The 10,320-nt window shown below is 40.2% G+C and overlaps 2 long non-coding RNA genes across 2 annotated transcripts; one reads left to right on the top strand and one right to left on the bottom strand.

The window, feature by feature from the left end:
• The first annotated feature begins 463 nt into the window (after positions 1-463).
• LOC124063953 lies at positions 464-6,077 on the top strand. The gene is made up of 3 exons (XR_006844186.1): positions 464-800; positions 3,859-3,911; positions 4,027-6,077. It is a non-coding gene; the product is annotated as an uncharacterized LOC124063953 (long non-coding RNA).
• Positions 3,372-6,646, bottom strand: LOC124063954. Its single transcript, XR_006844187.1, has 3 exons — positions 6,296-6,646; positions 5,375-5,433; positions 3,372-3,749 (listed from the first exon to the last, which is right to left on the bottom strand). It is a non-coding gene; the product is annotated as an uncharacterized LOC124063954 (long non-coding RNA).
• Between the last annotated feature and the right edge of the window lie 3,674 nt (positions 6,647-10,320).

Below are 10,320 nucleotides of genomic sequence, written 5' to 3' on the forward strand. Positions count from 1 at the left end.
TTGAGTCAACTGAATTTAAAAGCAGTGGAATGATCTAGGCTGTGACTAGTGGTGAAAGAAGCAAGTGTTTTCCATACAGTACCACAGGTAAAGGAAGTAGTTTACCCTTTGGAGGTGAGCTGTTTGCAGAGGTGCAGTAAGAGGAGGAGAAAAACTAAACTTCAGACCCCAGAGTTTCAGTTACAGAAGTGCTGAGAGCTAAACACATAGAGACTTTCAATAACATTTTTCTCGCTGTTCTACTGCAGAAGTCGAGTTTCGTGACACATGCGTGTTTGACGAAGAGAAGTTGGGTCATCACGGGTTACAGGTCCACTTTGGACCCGCTCTGGAGGTAATCTATCTCAGGAGTGGCCCAGCACAACTCGGTAGGGTTAAACTGGCAATGGAAATGCAAATGAGTACAGCATGGTTTGAAGGAAGAGCCCCCTCAAGAGAGACATTTCAACAGTGACACATGTGACAGTCAGACTGCTTTATGTTTCGTGTTTTCTCTTTTGTTTTGTTAGATTTCTCCTGTTGCATTATTGTTATCCTGCGATTTCCTGTCTTTATCTTTATTCCTGCCTCTGTGATTGCTGGCTCCGCCCTGATTAGGTTCACCTGTGTCTAGTTTAGTTCCATGTATACACCCATGTGCTTTCCCTGTGTTTAGTTACCAGTTCATTATGTACCACAGCATCATTTGTTCCAGCATTACTTCTGCTTGTTTCAACCTTGCCTTGGTCATCCTTCTGTTTTTGTTTGCCTGCGTTAACTGCCTACCTGTGTACCAAACTCTTGCCTGTGAACTGAAGATGGTAAGTGAATCTGTTTTCAGTTTTCTGGGTCATGTGTTTGAGTCTTGTTCACTGTGTCCAGTTAGCCTTAACAAACAGAAGACACTTCTGTTTTTAGCTCCTTCATTTTACATTTTTTCCTTGTTTGCTACATTTTTCTCTTTTTCACTCTTGTCTTTATGTCTTTTGACTTGCATGTGGTACCACAATAGTGTCTGCAATGTCCCTGAGGGAACCTGCTGCCACACTGTGGTAAATCACCATCTGTCTCAACTGTGTGATCACTTGACCTGAAATTGTCAGCCTTGACCTTTACCCTCCATCCCCCCCTTATGCCTGCTCACCTTTTACTCTACACACACACAAACAAAATTACAACATAATGTACAAAAAAACACCAAACATATAATTTGTCTTCATGATGTTAATGTGTCAACTTTGGTTCAAGAATAGGGATGCTCTTCAACCACACCTCTAATAATCTCCTCTGTGACTCTTCCTGAGGTTTGTTTCATTTTTATCCTGTTAAAAGCTTTTTTGGAGGAGTTTTTCTTCATTCGGCTCGTACATTTATGTCAGTCTTATTTCATTTTTCAATTATTATTTCAAACCTGTTACTAAGTGGTGAGATGTCATTAAATACTTGTAACATTAATGACATGTCTGACTTGTCTGAGTGAGATCTGTCTTCTCTGTCTTTTAGTTTTCATTAGTGAATGAATCTTGTGTTCACAGACCTTGCTGACCAAGTGCAACAAATGAAATGCCTCTTGAGGGGCGTATTCTGTCCCCACCTTGAGACAGACAAGATCCTATGTTGTACTACAGATTCTTTACGAATTTTACTGTACTACTACTACTTTACTACCTACTGAATACTACAAAATTATACATGCAGAAATTTCATTTTCTTTCTTTGTCTTTTTGTTTATTATTGAAACTAGTCCACCGAATTTGATATTGGTGGATGAAGGCATATGTGGTGGTCCTAGTTATTGTCCTTCCACTTCTGGGGTTTCCTCAAGCCGAGAAAGTGAAGTGTTCTTGTCCAGATGGTAGGTGTCTTTGGTTGGGGAGTCTCCTCAGAGATCTCAGCCTCCTTCTGGGGTTTGAGGGCTGGTGCATCGGGGACGGACTCCTGCTGCTCGCACAATGACTCCTCGGAGCCTTCAGCCTCCTTCAGCAGCTCCGCAGCAGGTGCAGGGAGGAGCTCATCCTCGCTCTTCTCCTCACGCTTGGAGATTTTCCTTGGAGGTCGACCGTCTTCTCTCTCAGCCTCGAGCTCAGTGGACAGCTCATGGTTGAGTGAGATTTAGTTATCAGCTCCTCCACTTCTCTCTCAAAAAGTCTCTCCTTCTGCTGCAGGTTGTTGCTCTCCTCTGCCATCTTTTCACAGAGGGCTTCCTTCTCAGCCTTCAGCTTGTTAATGGTACTCCAGCCCTCCGACACTGTGTCTGCGTGAGACTTGATCTCTTTGTCAAGCTGGAGCTGAAGGGTGTCAGCTTGCTGTCTGGCAGTGAGAGCATCAGTTTCATACCTTTGACTGATCTCTTGGTATGAAACTCTGATCTTCTCCAGTTCTTCTTGGAGATGCTTGTTTTTCTCTTTGCAGGACTGTCTTCTGTTGGTTCTCCTCTAGCTCACGCTGAAGGTTACCAGCCTGCTGTCTGACACTGGCGACCTCAGCTTCATACCTTAGGTGTTCCTCCTGGTATGAAACTTTCATGCTGTCCAGTTCTTGCTGGAGAAGTGTTTTGTTTTCCCTCTCCACCTGGAGCTGAGCAGTGAGTGTCTCCTTGCTGTGTCTGTGTGTCTCTTGGAGCTCCTCATAGTACTTTTGAAGGATCATCCTCTGCTGGGATTCCTTCTCAAGTTCACGTTGAAGGGTGTCAGCCTGCTGTCTGGCCTTGTTGGTCTCAGCTTGAACCTTTTTGTGGACCTCCTGGTATTTAGCATAGATTGTGTCCAGTTTTGCTTGGACAGACTGGTTCTTCTCCTTCTCTGCCTGGAGCTCAGCTGTGAGCTTCTTCTCTCTGGTGGTATCTCTCACCTGACTTCTCAGTTCACTTCTTACAACCATGTTCAAAAGCACGAATTTGAATATCTCAAATGTTGACTTCTGTTTAGTCTAGAGTTTTTTGTTTTTTTTTATTCCTTATGTTTGAACTTGGAACGTATCAAGTTAAATATCTCAAGTATAATGTTTGTTTACTCCTGTGTTGTTATTAATGCGTGGTATTAATTATGAAATGTTTGAACTTTTCTCTGATGTTACAGAGTGTACTGTGACATGAGAAAACCCTTTGCAATGTGATCAAGGATTTTACAAGAATGAATGTTATGTTATGAATGTTATTTTCTTAAAGCTGGGGTTGGAAATGTATTTTCGAAGTGATTTGTGATAGATTTTTTGAAATTGGCAATAGCAATCAATAAATCAAATGCTCTCAAACAAACAATAAAACCCATTATCTGTGGCTGACAAAGGCCAGTAACAAACCCATCCATTCAGGCTTATGATGGATTTCAATTTCCATTTCAATTCAATTTATTTGTGTGTATAATTCACAATAAAAGTTATGTCATCAGGTAAGGCTGTTTACATAACTTCCTACTTGTGTTCACTCTGCCTGTTGAAACTGAATGTTCTTTCAGCCCTTAGTAGAGCCTGCAGGTCTCTCTTTCACACCATATGTCCAGCAGGAAGATTGACTGCTGCTGTTGGCAAAACTTATTGCAGGGACAGCATGACAATGACACAGATAATCACATCAACATTTTTATCTTCTCTCATCTGGATTCTGACCATGGAAATGACACTCAGCATCACATTCCCTTTGCCTTCATAGCACCGAGAAGGAGGGACACAATTCAGAAGTGAACTCTAGGCCAATCTGTGTGGTGAGGTACCTCAAAGTATAAGAGAGAACCTGTTTATGGTTGTTGTTTGGATGAAGTCAGCCTGTGTATCTGAAAGAAACACACTGAAGAACGTCAAAAGGGACAGAGATATGTGGAATTTCTATCTATAGTTGGCGTTTGGTATTAATGCACAGTTTATTGTGTGTCCTGTACCCAGTGAATGAAAACAACCACGTGAGCGTGTCCATGTCTCAGAAGGCATTGCCACATGTGAGTAGAAATTTGTTGACTTTATTGCGAGCCCATGGCGGAGCTGAATGTAGTTATTTAGCAACTGCTTCTTTTATATGCATGTGTCAGTTTTTCCGTTTTTCTCACATTCCAGTGAGTGGAGGTAACACAGCTGTACACTGCCATTATGAAACCCAGAGGAACGCTGTGGTTGGCTTCACTGGAAGTCTCGTCTGCTGCCTGGGCAATTGCTCTGTCCGCAGCTCACGTTTTAACCGGAGCGCCAAAGCAAACCAGACTTGTACTGTTGCTCAGGACTCCACCAGATCATGTTTCTCTTGCTGTTTGTCCTGTTTTGATGCCATGTTTGTGGAATTCTCGCCACATTATCTTTATTATTTATCCAAATTTTTGTTTTGCATTGTAGAGATCGGGTTCTGTAGTTTGTGCTCACTCATCTCTCAGTTTTCAGTGTAAATATTCCTATTCATTTGAAATTAAGAAGAATTCCCAAAACAACAGAAGTGAATCTTGATAATCACTCTTGTGCATATTTTATTCATGATGTGTCAAATAAACAACACCACCACAACAACAGCAGAATAGCATCCAGGTAAATCCCTCACACAAAGTTTAAACTAATGTGATTATAATTTTTAATAATTAATAAGAAGTCACCAAGAGCAGCATTGTATTATTTTTGAACTCCTACTTCCTAAGTTCCATAAATAGTCCAATGAAGGAAACTGCAGTGTTGATGAGGAGTGAGAGATGACTTTTTTTGGATGAATCAAGCGGAAGATTTTAGAGAGTGGAGCTGTCACTTGTGATGGACTATCTGTATTCAGGTCGACCCTTTCTCCAACAGCAGCCTCACAGCCTCTGAATAGCAGGAAACCGGTCGTATAAATAATTCTGTGGTCTTATGCCTGATGGAGAGAGCTGATAAAAACAACAGAAATCAACATATATGGCCGAGCCAACAGGGAAACAATATGTTGCCAGAAAAGAAGCTGACTGTGACACTGTGCTCCATGCTTATTTTAGTTCACAATTCTTTCTTGGTGTAACTTGAGGGACGTGGGGAAGTGGGACTTGTTGCTTGTTGTTGCTTTTGCTTTTCACAAATATCCTATGAACACTGATTTTAGTATCTGTTTGTTTTTTGGATAACTTGTGATTATTGGGAAAAAGTTTACTCACAGTTTACCAAAGAAACAGGGAGTGGAGGGAGAAGAGACGTAGGCACAATGTAAGATATTGCAAAATTATGCTATTTTACAGAAGCAAAGACTGAATTTACTCATGCTGTGCTCATAAAAGTGCAAGGTCAGCACAGTCTACTTTTAAATGTGCAAAATGCCAACACCCAAGTCAACATTTAAAGTAGTGAACCGCCACCTGAATATTACACACAGCAGTGCTGTTCCTGCTTGCCTGGTGCATTGATTGGTTTTAAGGAATTTCCATGTGATTATGTGACGTTTTTCCAAGAAACTTACAGGGTTAGCTGTAGGTAGTGTCTTTCCTCCTTCATAGTTCTGAGAAGCCCGGAAGAACTCTAAGAGGGAAAAGCATGTTTACTCTATTGATTTCCCTTTGTTTGTACACACTTTTAGCTCTTGGAAGTTCATTCTAAAGGAGGCTCCTTATTTAACAGAGCTTAATAATATTTCCTATTTAAAGAACAAGGACAAGTTTTTACTGGAACTGGCATGAAGATTAGAGGATAAGAACTTTCCATGACTAAGATGAGATGCTGGCAAGCTAAAAAAAATAGATCATAAAAACTGTTATGAAATCTAGTTGAAAGAGAGAAAACATTTAGTCTAAAAGTTGACTGTAATCACTTTTTGTGACTAAAACTGGACTACACTGACAAAACTGACCGTTGTTGGATAGATTTCCATGAAATTTTGTACAGACGTCCATGTCTCCTTCAGGATGGCCACGGTCCCTTTACTTATAGCACCATTATAAGGACAAATATTCACTTTGTCCAATACTTTGGTTCCAGCCTCAGCTGTACTTTGTCGTACTGTGTAACTGTTTAACAGCTAACATGCTAAATAAATTAGGATGGCAAAATGGTCAAAATGATACCTTTTTACCTACATGTTAGCATTGTCCTTGTGAGCATGTTAGCATGTGTATGAATTTAGCTTAAAACAACAAACATATGCTAAAGTTGCTCTTCAAATACTCGGTCGGTGCAGCGGTGGTTTCATTTTTATAATCCCGCTCCAAGAAAGCCTCATTACTGAGGAATCTTAAGAGTCCTATTTGAAGGAAATGCAGCTGTAAAGTATAATTCCCAACATGTGCATTAATGATACAGCATATACGGTAAGAGCTTTTTCAAACACTCTGCCTCTTGTTTTCCTGTATGTAACACCCTGTGTGACCAAAAACAACCACAATACCTGATGATGACGTTGCGTATTCCAGGGGCCCCTGAATGACTTCCTCCTCTCTGAAGTCCAGCGGTTCGACTGGGGGTCAAAGTCTGAGCTCTCATGAGCTTCCTCCTCCGTAACTGGAAGTCATTGAAAAGACAATCAACAGGCGCAGGTGGAGCTGTAAACAACAGTCCGCCTGCTGTTTAACTAGCTCTGTATTGACTGCGATGCTGTGGAAAATATGTTTATTGGCGGGGGAAAATACTTGTTGTGTTACATAAGAAACGGGAAACAGCGATGTTTATTAACTGAACTACAAGCTTTCTGGCAAAATCACAAGAAACTGAACATTAATTGGTAAGCAAACTGCTCTGAGCTGTTTCAGTTTATGAACGTTTTTACTGATGTGTGTGTGGTTGGAGGGTATTTTGTTGCAAGTACTAGATAAAAGAGATAAGACAGTTATGTAACCACAAAAATGAGTACCTGCCAAGCCTCACAGTTCTCAAGTTAGAAGGAAGTGCACACTCCTGCTCCAGACTTACTAAATAAAGGCACAGTCACAGAGTCAGCCACCAAAGCTTTCTCTCAACACACCTCTTGCTCTTTCTTACTGCTTCAGAAGAACAAAGATGTCTTTTCTGAGGCTTCAGTTTTAGCACAATAGACAGCATTCACATCTAAATCACCAAGCTTTACCTGCTTTGTCTTTATTTCACTTTTTATGGTTGGTATTTGCATTGACCACACATTTTGTGTTTTTCCAGACATTCTCCACTCATAGAGAAATTTGTTTACCGAAAAGCCAGGTTTATGATGAAAACAAAGGAAAAGCAGCATTGTTTTCATTTTATCTGTAGTGTATATAAATAATTTGTAGTATTGTGTGAGTGTGATAGTTGCAGCCTACATGTGATTTGAAGTATTGGATTGTAGCAGAACCACATCATCATCATCAGGAACAAATTATTTGTTATAGGTGTATTTAAACTCTAGTAGCACCTGGTCCCTGAAGGAACGCTGTCTCGTTTCACTGTTACTGTTACTGTAAACAGGTGAAATAACAAAAAAAACAAAAAAACAAAAAAAAACCCCTCTTGACCTGACTTGGGGTTGGGTGACAGCAGGGCGATGGGTGGTGTCTGACACATGGACTAAATGTATGGCCACATTAACCTTCCAAACTGCCAGGTATTCAGCTTGGAAAAGGACATACTGTCACTGTTCAGATGCAGGTTATAAATAAATATTGAACAGAGTACTCACAAACTGTGTGAGAGCAGGGTGGTTTGTGGTCTGGTACAGTAATGTTGTACTACTCTGGGTGATAACACAATAATAACTTCTACATTTACAGACAGAGAACATCACTGTTTCTATTGGTCAACCGCACACATCCACGTGATCAAAGTTGAATGAAAGTTAACTCCACGCTCTATACCCTCAAGGAATGGGGAAAAAAAAAGTTTTTTGGGTAGTTGGAGAAGGAAGATTCAATTTGGAAAAAAACAAGCTTTTTGTTGCAGATAAGGAGGCAAAGAAAGCAGAGAGAGGAGACTGCAAGACAAGGAGGTCTTCAGGGTGCTCAGATCCCACCAGTTTTTTTCAGTTGACCATATGGTGGTTCTGCCAGAATACACTGAGTTAGACAACCACAGAGCTGGAGGAGTTGGGCAAACCCGATGAGAGGTGAGGGCACAGAGAGGACAGGACAAAGTACAGAAGAGTGTTTTCCCTCAGTGAGAGGGAGTCAAGTGAGAAGAGAGCTGATGCGACAGATGAGACTAAAGAGGAGGGAGGAAAAAGGGTCACTGTGTACAAAAGGGAGGTTTGAGCGAGGGGGAGAGATAATGAAATGAAGAAGTGTTCAGAGGTATAAAGATGACTATAGAGAGGCAAAGTCTCCCTAACATACTGGTGGACCACCATGGGACTATATTTCAGAAAAAATATAAATGGTAGTTAACAGCAAGAGACAGATAGTTTTGTAATGCTGTTTGAATTGTGCCATGAATTACGCACATCACACATATGTTTGTCAATTTAAAAGATAATTTCGCAATCTTACAATGTCAGATTGTAATCAGTTTTAAGGCTTCAATGGTCTACTTTTCAGGAGAATCAGAGAGATTGCAATATCTAATGTCTTCTTACTTATCAAACTTCACATGGATTGTAGTGGAGCCACATCATAACCCTCCAGCCGCCTAGACTGGCCAAATTACTTTAAAGGGCCCTTCTTTGGGTGATGTATTGTAAACCATTATAAATGATGAGGAGCTTGTGCCAAAAAAGGCGGCACAGGTCAGAGGTTTCACATGTAGTGAGCAAAATCCTGTTTTTCACATGAACACACATCACAAAAACATCCACTATCAGATACCCATAGTTAAAATGTGATTGTGCTATAATATCACCCACACCTCTTGGCAGTTCTTTGATGTGCAGTAAGTATACTCGTTGCATCACTCTCACACTTATCTACACTTAACCAGATGTATAGCCTCAGACACTTGGGTTTCTGAGGAGAAGAAAACAATGATTGTTCTCACTGGAACAGTGCAGTGAGTGTTGAATCCTCCTCTGCAAGCACGTGGATAAAGGGGGAGAAAACACACTCCTCTCTCCTTAAAACTGAGGTCATCCTGAATTAGTTAATTAAAGCAGGTTGTTGCCAAAACATTAGATCATCCCCCAGCTTGTTTTGTCATTATCTGAACCAAAGCCCCTCAAGCGGCCCCCACTCTGAGAGGGAGAACATGAAGGAGGAGGAACATGCAGTAGAGTTGTAACCTTACTATCATTCAACCCTAAAGAAATTTCAATTATAGGTAGAAAACACTATAAAATACCTTATACAGACAAAGGTATTGGGATGGGGCTGTTTTTCAGGGGTTGGGCTGGGCCCCTTACTTCTAATGAAGGGAAATCTGGAGAGGAACTTTATACATGCTCTTAAAGAACATGTAAAAAGCACAATACAGAAATACACTCTTATAAGCACGTTAGCAGGAAGGGAGCTCAGCAGCAGAGATTATAGAACTACTAATTACTGACACACAGAGGCCTGACCTCAACCCCATCCAACACCTTTGACTTACAACAGAGATTGTGAGCCAGACCTTTTGGTCCAACATCAGTGTCTGACCTCACAAATGCTCTGCTGCATGAATGGGCAAAAATCCCCATAGAAACACTCTGAAATCTTGTGGAAAGCCTTCCCAGAAGAGTGGAAACTGTTGTACCTGCAAAGCTGTCTGCATTTGGAAGGTGATGTTGATGTAATGGTCCATATAGTGTAGAAGAATATGCAGCAATACAAACTTCCTGCATATTCTAATCTGTTTTTACTGGTCCTATAGTAATCCTGTAATAAGTCACTTTGATTTCTTACTGATATATTATTGTTAAGCACATTAGTACTATGATATTATGTAAGATTATAGTTATAGAAGATTACAAAGGACTATAGGATTCACTGACTTTACACTCACTAGGTTCATATCACCAACTAAATCAGAGTACATCCTTTTGATGATTGCTAAGAAAACACACATGCATACTATTAAGTACTTTGTAATTGCACATAATACATTATTCTAATACAACAAATGACAAAAATACGCAAAATGAGGAAAATTAATTGATACATATATTCATTGAGAGGGGTGATTTTGTTAGCATTTATGTAGAAACTATGTCAGCACAAAATATATTAACAATAAATTGACCTGTTATCTGTAATAAAATTATTATATTGGGAATATCATGCTCTTAAATTTTGTAGATGGACAAGTGAGATTGAATTAACTATGACTGAGACTGTGAGCCTGAATTTGTTAATTTCTCAAGCTTTGCCTAATAAATGAACAAAAAGACTGCACATATGTTTGCTGTTATTTTGTTATTTATATGGATTTTAAAAAGTAACTTGGAGTAAAACTTCACAATCCATTCACAATCACTGTGAGGGCTGCACCGCTGGAGAAAGATGGAATATCTGGAAGAAGAAAAGTATGATCATCGTTGAAGCTTATGTAAGCTTATCA

This window comes from Scatophagus argus, chromosome 8, assembly GCF_020382885.2.
Source record: "Scatophagus argus isolate fScaArg1 chromosome 8, fScaArg1.pri, whole genome shotgun sequence".
Classification (NCBI taxonomy): domain Eukaryota; kingdom Metazoa; phylum Chordata; class Actinopteri; family Scatophagidae; genus Scatophagus; species Scatophagus argus.